The sequence below is a fragment of the Phasianus colchicus genome, chromosome 28 (assembly GCF_987193195.1).
Source record: "Phasianus colchicus chromosome 28, bPhaCol1.hap1.1, whole genome shotgun sequence".
Taxonomy (NCBI): Eukaryota; Metazoa; Chordata; class Aves; order Galliformes; family Phasianidae; genus Phasianus; species Phasianus colchicus.
In genome coordinates, this window is record NC_143463.1 from 2,314,637 (window position 1) to 2,326,950 (window position 12,314).

Below are 12,314 nucleotides of genomic sequence, written 5' to 3' on the forward strand. Positions count from 1 at the left end.
GGTTTTCTACTACTCATTTTTTGTGTTTTTCAGCTGTCGAACTAGCTTCCTCCAGGATGTCATTATTTCCTGTCCTACCTCCTCCCCACGACCCCGAAGAGCAGCAGCAATCTCTCCTCCCCTCTGCCCACCCTGCACAGCCTCCAGCCCCGAGCGCTGGGAGCCCGCAGCCCCCTGACCTCGGGAAGGAGCTCCGGTCCGAGCGCCACGTGTTCGGAATTACAGCTGCAACGTTCCCGTAAGCTGCTGGGGGGAAGGGCTCCTGCTCCAATTCCTACACACAGCAAAGGGAACACACATCCCACTGACTTCCAAGACCCCGAGGAGGCTGTGCCACGCACGAGACAGACCCAAGACACAGAAGAGAGAGCAAGTAAGCAGCAAGGACGAGTTCTCCATGGCGTCTTCGGCATGTACAAAGTTTTCCATAACCTCACTTTCACATTTTGCTTCCCGAAGGGCAGCGATCAGACACTCTGGAGGACACAACGGCTTTGCATTGGGACGGACTGGCTGTAATTGAATGAGGCCCAGGCTATGGGGTCACCTCTCCCGGTCTCGTGCCTCCCTCGCTTGGGCCGGTTGTGATTTGCTCCTTCCCAAGGAATTCGTTGTCCTTGGCAGGGGCCCCGCGAGCGGCTGACGCTCCCTGCTCCCATTGCCAAGGTGGCTTCACTGCGTGAACCCGTGGGCTGAGCTGCCGGCACGCCGAGCTGCTGCCCGCCCTGGGGACAGCGGGGACACAGAGCAAGGACTGCAGAGAGGTGATGGGGCTCGAGCCGGTGGCTGGGCTCAAGGTTTCCTCTTCCGACACCAAAAACACTCAAAAAAGGGGGGAAGGAAGCAGGGGGGTTAAAATTCAAGCTGGAAGAAAGAAAAGAGAAAAAAGAAAAACAGATGACAACTGTTACTAATTTCAACATCGGGGCTGCAGACAGAATTCCCTGAAAGCCTGGCTTTTTGGCTGGTGAGGCAGCTTTATGGGAAGGTAATAGGAAGCAGATGGGCCCTGGTCAGGGCCAAGAGGAAGGTTCAAGGTGCCTCCTAGTGCAGAAAAGAGGAATTTAAATGCTTTTAAAGATGCAGGGCCCGGCGGGTTCCAGGTTTCTCATCCAACTTCTGCAAATGATGAGCTCAGGTGTCCTTTTCCCTTTTTGAGAGAGAAATAAATACAAACACAGATCTCTGCTTCCAGCATTCCCCAGTGGGAGGAAATACTTGCAGTGCACCCCCTTCCCCTCCCCAGCCCTTCCACCAACACATCCTCCCCAGCATGTAGTGAGAGCAGGGCTGTGAGTCGGCTTCACCCAGCAGAGTGATTCTGACCTCTGCTATCAGCAACAGCATTAACGAATGAATGAAAGCTGCTGTGCATTGACAATAGCACACAGTGTTCATAGGAGGGATAGTCCCAGGATGAGGGGCTAACATGGGATTTATATGACTTGGCTCCTTTACCTACATCTTGCATCACTTTGGGCAAGGCATTCTAAGCTCAAAACACTCTGATCCCTGGCCACTCACTGTCCTCAAGCCCCGTGCTTGTGTGGATCTGGTGTTTGCTGTAAAATGGGACTAATGGCACTTCTCATCCACTCTGAGGATGCGATGCCACATTCCGTAGCGTGGCCAGCTGCAGCCCCAACCCAACCACCAGCATAGTATCACACACCCAGGAAGAAGCACAGCCCAGCTGCAATATGCGGCCCCACAAATGCAAAGACCCCTCAGACATGCCCACCACTCACGTGGACTTCGCAGTGCCTGTAGCTCATGGAATTTGATCCCAAAATGGCCAGGTTTTCCATAAAAGCAGCCCTCTTTTCACCTGCTCTTGCTGCTTCACGGAGGCCCGCAAGTTTTGGCTGGAAACCCTTGGCTGAAATCTGTACTGCAAATACTGCCGCAGGGCAGGAGCAGAACTCCGTGTGGTCTCCACCGACTGTCCCGACTTCAACCTATGCTGCTCTGCTCAGGGGACATGGCCTAATGCAAACCACCACATTCCTGCCACTTGTAATCTGCCACACTGAGTGATGCTGGGGACAGCAACGGGGATACCTAGAACACCATCCCCATCTCCAGATGCCTACAAGTGTGAGCACACACAGGTGGCTCAGATAAAGTGCAAGTGTGGAGGAAATTATTTAATTGAGGATTGGAATGCTTTAAAAGCCCTGCTGAGCTTTGCTAGGCAGCTCTGCCTGGGTCTCCTGGGTATCCTTCCTTGCAGCTGACCCTGCAGCAATCCCCATTTACCAGAAAGGAACCCACCCTGAGGTCTCTCCCAGTGCCAAAGCTCTGTGCTGTGATTCTCATTTTCTACTTTAGCCCTAACTGTGTGGTTGGCCATTTTGCATGGCCCCTCACCACAGGCCAGCTTCTTGCTCCGTGACCACAGGGACCTTCATCAGAGGTGACCAAGGTGCTTGGCTCCCTGTGTGCGTGGTGGAGGTGAACAAGAGATTCATGGCACAGCTCCATGGCATCCATGGGTCTGTTCAAGGGCAAGCAGTATCTGCATGGGGCCATCCTGCATTGAAGAGTGTGGGGAAATATGGGCCATATACAGGGCCATATGATGTCTTCTCCTTGCACCCCAAGGCAGCCAGAAAGAAAGCCTCCCCATGTTACCCAGATCAACCTTTTTGGTGTAAGAATGCATGTGGTCAGATGTCTCCAGCCAGATATAGAAAAAAACTATAACAAAACACAGTATCTTCAAGGAAAATTAGTTGCCTTTTTGCAATCTAGGGCCACCTGCAAGCCTAATTCAGCAGCTTCTTGGTCCAGACAGGAGGAAAATGCAGCATCTGCCAGGCAGTGCTCCAGCACAAAGTCACAGCTCAGCCCTTACAGCCGGGCATGGATGGGACTATTTGCACAGTGTGGTCAGAGGGGATATCTCCTTCAGTCATGTCCCCAAATCACCTCTGGTCTTTTCTACCTCCCTTGATCTCCTTGGGCTTTGCACACCCCAAACTGTCGAAATCCACAGATTCTTCCCTCCTGGCAGCTGCCTGCTTGCTCCTCAGTGTCAGGATGACTTCCCATGGTGTGCAGCCATCTCCCATTACCCAGCAGGTCCCTGCATGTCCTGTAGGACGGAGCAAAAAGCATTGCTCCCACTCTGCCTGCTGCATATCCAGCATCAGGGATGCTGAGCACGTGGGAGGGTGCAGAGCTTCCTGACATCTCCTGGCCCTGAACGAGAGGCTGCCCTGATGTTCCCAAGAAATATCTGCAGGGATTGCTCGGTTGGAAACTTGCTGATTTGCAGATGGCAGAAATTGTTTTGCAGTCAGCCTGCCAGCGTGACAGGGTTTCCACTGGGAAGTCATTCCTCAGCTCTGGAATACAGTTACGGGTTAAAAACAGAGAAATCAGTGTTAGCTGTCAGCTCACTTCTAGGACCACTGCAGAATGGGAAAAATGGGTTAAAGTCACAGATCTGCAGAACTGAAAACAAGATCTTGAACCTCAATCAGCTCCAAGATGGGCCTCTCTGGGGGCATGGCAGGCAAAGAATTCGAAACAAACACGCAGTTATCATCATTCACCAGAAAACAGCAGCTTGCAGCCATGGGATGGTCAGTGCTCAGCTCTGCAGCAACCCCTTCAGATCCACTTGCATCCATCCCCGTGCTCCACTACACAGCAGAGAGAGAACTTTGTCTGTCCCCTTTCCACAGGCTCGGGGCACCCACAGCACACCATCACAGCACACCCCACTCGATCCTTTGCAGGCACCAATCCCCACATTTGGGGCCACATTTGGAATTTGCCCAGCTAAGAAAATCTGATTTTGTGGCATTAAAACGAGACCAAATCCCATCCAAAAGTGTCCACCAGCAGTACCAGGATGCAGACTGACTCTGTCAGGCTGAACCCAAGCAGTGAGGGGTACAAACCCACGTCTCCATCCCACTGCAGCACTGCGGGGCTGGGGATACCCTCACTGCCTTCCTACTGCCCCTGCTCTGTGCTGCGCCAGGCCCTGCCGTGCTCAAACTGGGCACACCCTCCATCCCTTTGTACAAGCAAAGCTTCATAGGGTTTTGGGCTCTCTCCAGTACTGTGTGGGAGTGTTTTTTTTTTTTTTTTTTTTTAAACACAAGAATTGTTTTACAGTCGAGTCTATTCAGGGCAATCTTAGTGAGGAAAGGAATGAATTGCCCCTTCGCTCGCTCCAAAATCCAGTGGGATTATTAACTCCACCAGCAAAGGGGCAAAAGGAACCCAGTACAAAGCAAAGGCACAGGAGTGGAGAGTCGGGAGCCCCAGCTTCTCTCTGACACCGACAGCTCTGCTTTCTGGAAATCCTATCTCTCTGTTACATAAGGATCTGGCCCTATCTGGAAAGCTGGGGTCACTGCAATTCTCCAAGTGTGGTAAAATGCTCGGAGGTCCTCAACAGGAAAGCATTAGAGAAGTGCCAGCACGTAGCATCATCAGGGAGGGGTGCTGGGCCTGGGGCAGTGCAAGCCGCAGGGCTGAGCCCAGATACTGCTGAACCAGCCCAAGGCAAGGTGCTACCATGCAGCACAGCCTTGGACTTCTGCTTGCAGGAGACGACTCTACCAGTTCTCATGCAGGTCCGCTTTCAGACGGACTTATGCAATGGTTTGGAGCTGCTCCATGTGACCCAGACTTGCTGGCCCCCTGCCACCACTCTCCTTGCTGGCTTCAGCCACGGACAGAACAGCAGAAGTAAAAAGACGGCTGAGCAGTCGTTAAAAGAAGTTCACTTTGCCTACTGCATGACGCCCTTGCCAATTACACGCTGATACCACACATGTAAGAACACACGTGATGGCCACATGCACAAGGCTGGGACTGCCAGTGTTCATGCACAGCTGGGCAGCCCACATGGATGTCACCACTGCTATGTGCAGGTTGGTGCTTGGCACCCACGTGCTCCCTGTGATGCTGTCTGCATGCTGTCGTGCTCCACCAACAAATCTGGGTATGCCATGCACCCATGGTTTTGTATTTGGTTTTATGCTTGGTCCTGCCACTCTGGAACAAAGGATGACTGCAGTTGGAAGGGACTCACTGAGATCCCACCCCCACTCAGAACAGGGATAACTGACATTAGGTCAGGTTTGGATCACGAAACTCAGGCTGTTCCCATGGGATCACACTCAGAACTGGCCTGGGGAAGTGCAGTGAGCTGCACGGAGAGGCACTGAAGCAGAAAGATCAGCTTGGACCAGGCTCTTCTCCCAGGAAATGAGAGAAGCAGCTACATCTGGTGACACAGAGAAAGGGATCTAAGAGGAGACCATCTGAGCATGGGCCCCCCTCTTTGTACTGTGACAGTGACAGTACCCACAGACCACAGGACACATTCCCATAGAGGAACACTGTGGGAACTCTGCATCAGGATGAGCTCTTGAAGCCCACACTGGGCTGTGGACTATCTCCAGCCCTCATAGCTCCAGAAGATCTGCAGCTCACTTCCAGTTCTCTGGATCCCATGTACAAGCTCCAAGAGATTTGCTGTCCAGAGAGTTTATATGCTCCTTTTCTCCAGCTCCAGGTTCTCTGTTTGGGGAAACATATGGCCCAGATGGTTTGGATTTGGTGGGTTATGGCACAGCGCAACAGAACGTGCCATCTCATGAGCATATGTGGCTTCCTAAGGAGAAGGCTGCAGTCCAAAGGCCACCCAGCACACTTATCTGTGCCCAATTGCAGTGGGAGTAAGGAGATGCTAAACCCGATAGGGATGAAGCAGTGATTCCATGGTTTTGACTGAAGCCACTTTGGGGTGAAGTCTTGGGCCCTGCTGAGGTCAGTGGCACAATTTGCAAAGTAGGGAGCCAGGATTTCAACCTCAGATCCGACTGAAACCAGGATCTATGAATGACTGAGTTCAGAGGGATGTCTAGAACTGCACAGGAATTAATTTGGACTCCCTAAAAATGGAGCTACAATGGAAGAGTAGAAAACAATAGCAGCAATGGTGGTCCAGGATGATAGAAAGGAATGCAGACACAACAAATACACAACCATGGCACATCCCAAGCACATCTTTTCCCAGCCAGGGCAAATACAGAAGGCAGGAGAGCAGCAGAGCAGCTGAACGGACACCCTGCACTTAGCATGTGCCACTGACACTGCTCTACTGAAATCAGATGGAGCAAAACTATTTTGGCACAGTTTCTCACTGGAGAGTCTTCCAACACTGGAATTGGTTGCAGACTTGATTTAAGGCACTCCCAGTAACCGAGATAGGAAGATTTGCCTGATGTTATTCCTTTACAAAACTTCCTTCGGTGTTGAAAAGTGAATCCGTACCCAGGCTGGTGGTTTGCTGTTTCTCACCCTGCAAGAGCTGCACGTGGGATCTGACCTCCTTGCAGATTCCCAGGAAATGGCTGCGACTCTTTGCCCTGCAAACATTTCCTACGGGTAATGGGGTCAAGCAAAGATCTTTTGACTTACATATCTTCAGCACATCTGAGCTGACATCATCCTAAGCACGAGGGAATTGTTCCTGAAAACTTGACAAATTTGGTCCAAATTCTGTTTGTTTTAAGTTAATTTGTGTTAACTTGAGATCTAGGCAGGACAGGACGTGACAAACACATCCTGCGGTGTTTTTGGCTTCGAAAGAACTAATTGCTGGAAACTTGGCAAGAAAAGTGGTTTTTGGAGTTGGGGGTTTCAGATAAGCTTGAGACAAACGCTCCAACAGAACCACCCCCTGGGTGGGCCTGAGGCAACCTGAACTGAAAGCCCTCTATGGAGATGCTCACTGGGCAGCAGAGCCCATGCAGACTCTGCATCAGCACTGCATGTGATACGCACATTGGGTGGCCTTGAGCCATCTGTGATAACATACAGGTTAGTAATTAAAAGGCCTCTTGCATGACGAGTAGAAACTGTTTACGTTGAGCAGGCAACACCTACCCTTAGGGTTCCACTTGGCCCCACTGATTGCTCATTCAGTCCCGGCTTATCAGGGCATTCCTCTGCCAAGGGAAACAGCTCAGCCCCAAAGCCTTATCTGGGGAAAGCATGATTTAGAGGAGATGACAGGACCTTTCCCATCACACCACCGAGCAGCTGCTGGGGGAATGCAACAGCAGACGCACCTACAGGCACTGGAGGTTTCACAAATAGAAAGGAGACGGAAAATGGAGGGTGCTGCTGGTGGGGCCAGCCCAGAACAATGGGATGGAGCAACCAAGGCAGCCAGCATGAGCCTTATATGGAGAAATTTCGTGACACTGGAACCATCTCCCCAGCACTGGGGGAAGCCTCATTGGGTGAGGGTTTGAGCCAGTCCAGGCACGGCACTGCAAGGAATACCTGGGCAGCCCAGCAAAGCATCTCCCCTTCCACCATCTACAGTGTGATGGAGACCAAAAAATGAGCAAAGACTCCAAAACTCTTCCTGCTATCACCACTCGGTCGTGCGAGCTCTGCTAACAGTAATATTAACATACAGAATAAGAAACAGATCTCTGGTGTGGCCGAGCCGTCTCCAGCCAACGTGGGTATTGGTGTGGACCAGTACAGGGAAACAAAAACCCACTGATGTGCCCACACTTGAGTGGAACAGTTCCCAAACAGGACCGAAATGGTCGGCAATGTTGAATTTTGCCACCAAGCACCGTACCTGACCCATCCTCCTGATTTTTCCCCCTCTGGTAGAGATTTATCAATATTATTTTATAAACTCCTTCCTATTTATAGCACAGCTCCTCCAGCTCTAATGAGATAATCTCCTGGCGTTTCACCATCACTAATATTTACTTTGATGTCTAAAATAACACGTTCGGAGGGATCGATCTCTTTTAAAAAACCCTTTAAAGTACTATCAGAGCAGAGACCATGTACGGCCCATGCAGCGGGGCCAAACGATGCACACAACTTAATGACTTTGCAGCTTTTTCAGGTCAGACGGTTTACAATCCCCCGCCCGCACCGCTCCTGCAGATGGAGAGCAAAAGGGAGAGGAGCTCAATCTGTGTTTATCCTCAGGAATGAGGACAGCGAGGAACGCACCGCTCTGCTGCAGCCGCCGCAGCCATAATTCTGGAATTAAGAGCTTCACCCCCAGCAGCTCTGCTTTAAGAGCACCCAATTTCGGAGCAGCAAACATGCGATTGCAGCTCCGAGCAATGAGAAGTGGAGCGGCGCGGGGAGAAGGGGGAGGTGAGCAGATGCCGACTGCCGCTGTCTGCAGACGCTTTGAAACACAACCCTGCGTTTTTATGGAAACTCTGAATGTTGGAGAACGGTGAACATGGTTTTCATTCTCATAAATGTTTTTCCAGCATGCAACGCTCTTCGGGCTCATTCCTTCTCCAGGGAGACGGTTCTGATTTCAAAGAACATTCGCATTCCCTCCGCCCCAGACCACCCCACTCCGACCTTAAAGAGTTTTCTCTGGAAAGATTATTTTAAAGAGTGTTTTACCTTCTCTAGCGTTCTCCCTTCTTTCTTCTTTTTTTCCCCCCCTTTTTAATTCTTTTTTTTTTTCTCCTCCGTGTTTTTTTTTTTTTTTTTTTCCCAGCTGCGGCCAAAAGCTCTTCTCTCTCCCCCTCAGTCCTGTGAGTGTCAGAAAGTTTCCAGGCTGAGGGTTTATGTCGCCTTCCTCAATAACCTCCTTCTGTCAGACCCAGGCAGAGCTGCAGCTAGAGGCTTTGCTAAAAAGTCTCCTTTCAGGAAGTGAGCAGTAATAAGAGAGCAGCTCGGAGGCAGCATGTATAGGGGCTGCTCAAAAAAAAAAAAAAAAAAAAAAAAAAAGAAAAGAAAAAAAAAAAAGAAAAAAACTTTTCTCAGGAATTTTGCCAGGATTATCCAAAGAAAAAAAAAAAAAAAAAAAAATCCCAAACCCACAGGGCTGTAAAGTCCCGCCCCGAGTGCTGACATCAGTGCAGAAGGCAGGTCTTGCTGCTGCAGTATAAAACTCATCAGCTAAAGCTCTGAGAGGAGCAGCCATCCTCCTGGGCAGCCCCATGGCAGCAACAATGCACAGGGGCAGGCAGGACAGAGAAAGCAATTCCGGATTTTGCTCAGATATTTGCTCCTCACCCTCCCCCTCCTCCCCCCCCAAAAAAAACAACCCACCAAACCAACAAAACAAATACAATTCCCAACTTTCATTTTAACTGCAGCTTCGAAATGCTGTTATAAAGCCAACGCATGTCTGACAAAATGGCCTCAACAAAGGCCACCATGCTCTACAGCACCAGTAGGCATTGGCTTTACATTTAAAGAAGCCCTCAAGAGTTCACCAATGCTTTAAGAATTCCCTTCCCACCCCAGTTACATCATTTTCATCCTGCTGGCTGCTGCGATGCAGAATGCCTCTTGTTCTGCTGCCACTGTGGAGTGTCCCACCGAGGACAATGCATTGCTAGAGTAAAGAATAAACACTGCAAGTAATTAATACTGCTTGTTTAGATACAAATCTCTCTCAGGACACATAAAACAATAAGCAGTGAAGGGCAGGAGCTCATTTCCTTCTTCCGTTTGAAGTCTTCTTTGGGATTAGAAAGTGGAATATTTAGGTTTTGGTAAAGGGAATTACCTGGTCATTCTGCAAGCATTATAAATATGGACCCTTCCCAATTGCCCTGCTTTTTTTTTTCTGGATGGAAAAGGGAAGGACACAGAAAGAGCTGTGGCATCTGACAGCAGAGTCCCAGCCTGAGCCCCTCTCTGGGGACAGAGGAGCCTGTAACCACCTGGATGCTAGAAGGGAACACAGAGTGGGTCAGATCCTGTGCCATGTCATGGCATGCTTGAGAAAAGAGACTAAAAGGAAAGCAAGCAGCTTGTGGTCCTTTTGGCAGTGTATCCTGTGCTATTGGCATGTGGATAGCTGAGCCGGTGGCTGCGTCTTTGCATTTAACAGCCTTTGCATTTAACAGCCACGATGGATTTTCATCCACTGCCTGAAGCCCTCTGAACTCCTTTCCTCAGATGGAGCAGCAGCAGATGCCCCAGGAGGAGTCATACTCCACCACCTTCCTTCACCCACTGGGACAGGGTGCAGATCCTGCCCCAACCCCCTGCCTCTGAAGGCAGCCATGAACAGATGCTCAGGCAAGAGAGTGGGAATAGTGATATTTCCATGGGCACCCTCCTGATTGCAGGCAGCTCTCAGCTCAGCAAACCCCTGAAATGAGGTCTGTGGATATGGCCAAGGAGGTGTGCTAGTCCCAGCAATCTGGACATGCTAAAGGGACACCTCCCTTGCTCCCAGGAGGAGAGTTCTGACCGTGCATGGTCACCAACACAAACTCCATCCCTGGTCCTGCTCCTGGAACCAGGACATCCCAGGACAGCGGCAAAGTCCTTGCACTGGTCCTGGCTTTCTTTTTTTGAGAATGGAGTTCAAAGAGACTGCAATTGCTGGGCTGGATTTTTGGCCGGCACCCTGGTTGGGTGGAAAGAGTGGTTTCCTTCCTCTGCAGGCCACGCTGGCCATTGTCTGAGCCTCCACGGCACAGACATAAAAGAGCAACCAAACAAAGTGTTTGGGGTTTAATTGAATGGTGCCAGGGAAAAACTAATTGCTCAAAGCATGGCCTGCTGCCATCCTAGGGGCTGAAACTTGTCTTCAAATCCACTCAGTGTGTAATTAAGAGGGACTGAGGCTGCAGACATCCGTCTCCCCTGCTCAGGAGCACAAGAACGAGCTGCTTTGTGCTTCCTACCCCTCTCCCTGCTGTGTGTGCTCGGGGCAAAAGCCTGCACAGGGCTGTGCAGATGCTCTCATCTTCACACCAAACCACACAAATTCCTCAGCTCAAGAGCTGAGTTCACTCCAGCCCAGACCTGCCTCTGTAGGGTGATGGGGCTGTGCACATCTTCTCAAGATCTCACTGCAAGCACAGGAGCCTGGGAAATGGGAAAGGATAAAGGGATGTGATACAGAACAAAAAGACATGTCTTAAAAAAGGATTTCACAGGAAACTGACAGCCAAGACCATTTGTCTCCAATACCTAACATTGCCAGCTGTTCCCTTCTTCTAGGATGAGGATGCATCTCTTGAGGACACCTAAAATCCTCTTTCTGTAACTCCCCAGTATCCCCACTCGCACATTTAGGAGCGGAGAGGACCCAGGAGCTCAGCAGAGCCACAGGACCCTTTGGCAGTGCTCAGCAGCCCGAGGACACTGCACCCTCGTGTGGCTGCACGGAGCCCTGCGATGCACCACCTGGCGCATCACTTCTAGGGGATGCAGCAGCAAATCCAGGAGAAACATCATCAGCAATGCCTGCATGGTGCGTCGCTTCTGGAGGATGCTGACTGATGTCCAGTGCATTCAGCACACCAATAGAATCATTATGGTTGGAAAAGACCTTTGAAAGCATCCAGTCCAACCACCCACCTACCACCAATATTGCCCACTAAGCCATGTCTCAAATGCAGCACTTGTAGTCCAGTGATCATTTTAAGGCTGCCATTCTCATTTTAAGGCTGGCATTCTCGCAGATGGAGGACAATGCTGAGGCCTGATGGGGTCATTTTGTATAACCATTTTGTCCATAAAATAAAAATTAAGACCTCTTGCTACATCTACACTGGGCAGGGTTCCCAGCTCTGGCTCTACATCACAGCCTGGCCCCACATCCATGTTGGGACTAGCTCCTTGGCCACAGACTGATCCTTTTTATGTTTGCACAGTACCTAACACCACAACACTCTGTTTGGGCTTCTCACTACTGCTGCAATAAACAAATGCTCTGCTTTGTTTGCAGCTCAAGTACTGCAGGTTGAGAACCTGTGAACAAAACCAGCTGTAAACAAATGGTTTTTATTTTCCACTGGTGTGGAGACATGCAAACTAATTGCCCAACTGTGGAAAAACAGTTTAATTAATGCCAGGTGTTAGAAAAAAAAAAAGGGGTTGGTGTTTCCCAAACTTGTAATTTCAGCTTGAAAGAGCCACTGCTAGCTCTGAAAGCAAAGCTGGAAAAAAAACAATTACTGAGGTCGTTATGCATGGCCTCAACTTTGTGGGGATTATTGGCAAGGGACAAATGCATAAGTGAGCCTTGCTGGGAAGCAAGACCTCTCTGCTCACACTGCAAAGGTGAGTGTGTTATGTGTTACAACACTGCATTTTCACCTTTTTTAATTGCCTGGGTGACTCATCTGGTATCTCAGGATCTCACCCTATGCTTGAGACAGACCTTAATACAGATTTCTGGGTGAACATCATGTAGAGCTCCGTGTCAAAATATAAACACGGGGCTTTTCAAGGGTGCTTATCCATGAACTGCTGTACAGTCATGTAATGCTTGAGGACCTCTTGCATTTTGCATGTGTAACCCAATTGTG

At 50.1% G+C, this 12,314-nt stretch overlaps 1 protein-coding gene across 1 annotated transcript in view; it reads right to left on the minus strand.

Moving 5' to 3' along the window:
- ADAMTS10 (ADAM metallopeptidase with thrombospondin type 1 motif 10) overlaps positions 1 to 8,726 on the minus strand; it is a 50,275-nt gene extending 41,549 nt beyond the window's left edge. Inside the window, exon 1 of the mRNA XM_031604612.2 lies at positions 8,434 to 8,726. The gene's annotated coding sequence lies outside the window, so the exon portion shown is untranslated. The remainder of the gene's footprint in view (positions 1 to 8,433) is intronic.
- Positions 8,727 to 12,314: the final 3,588 nt, after the last annotated feature.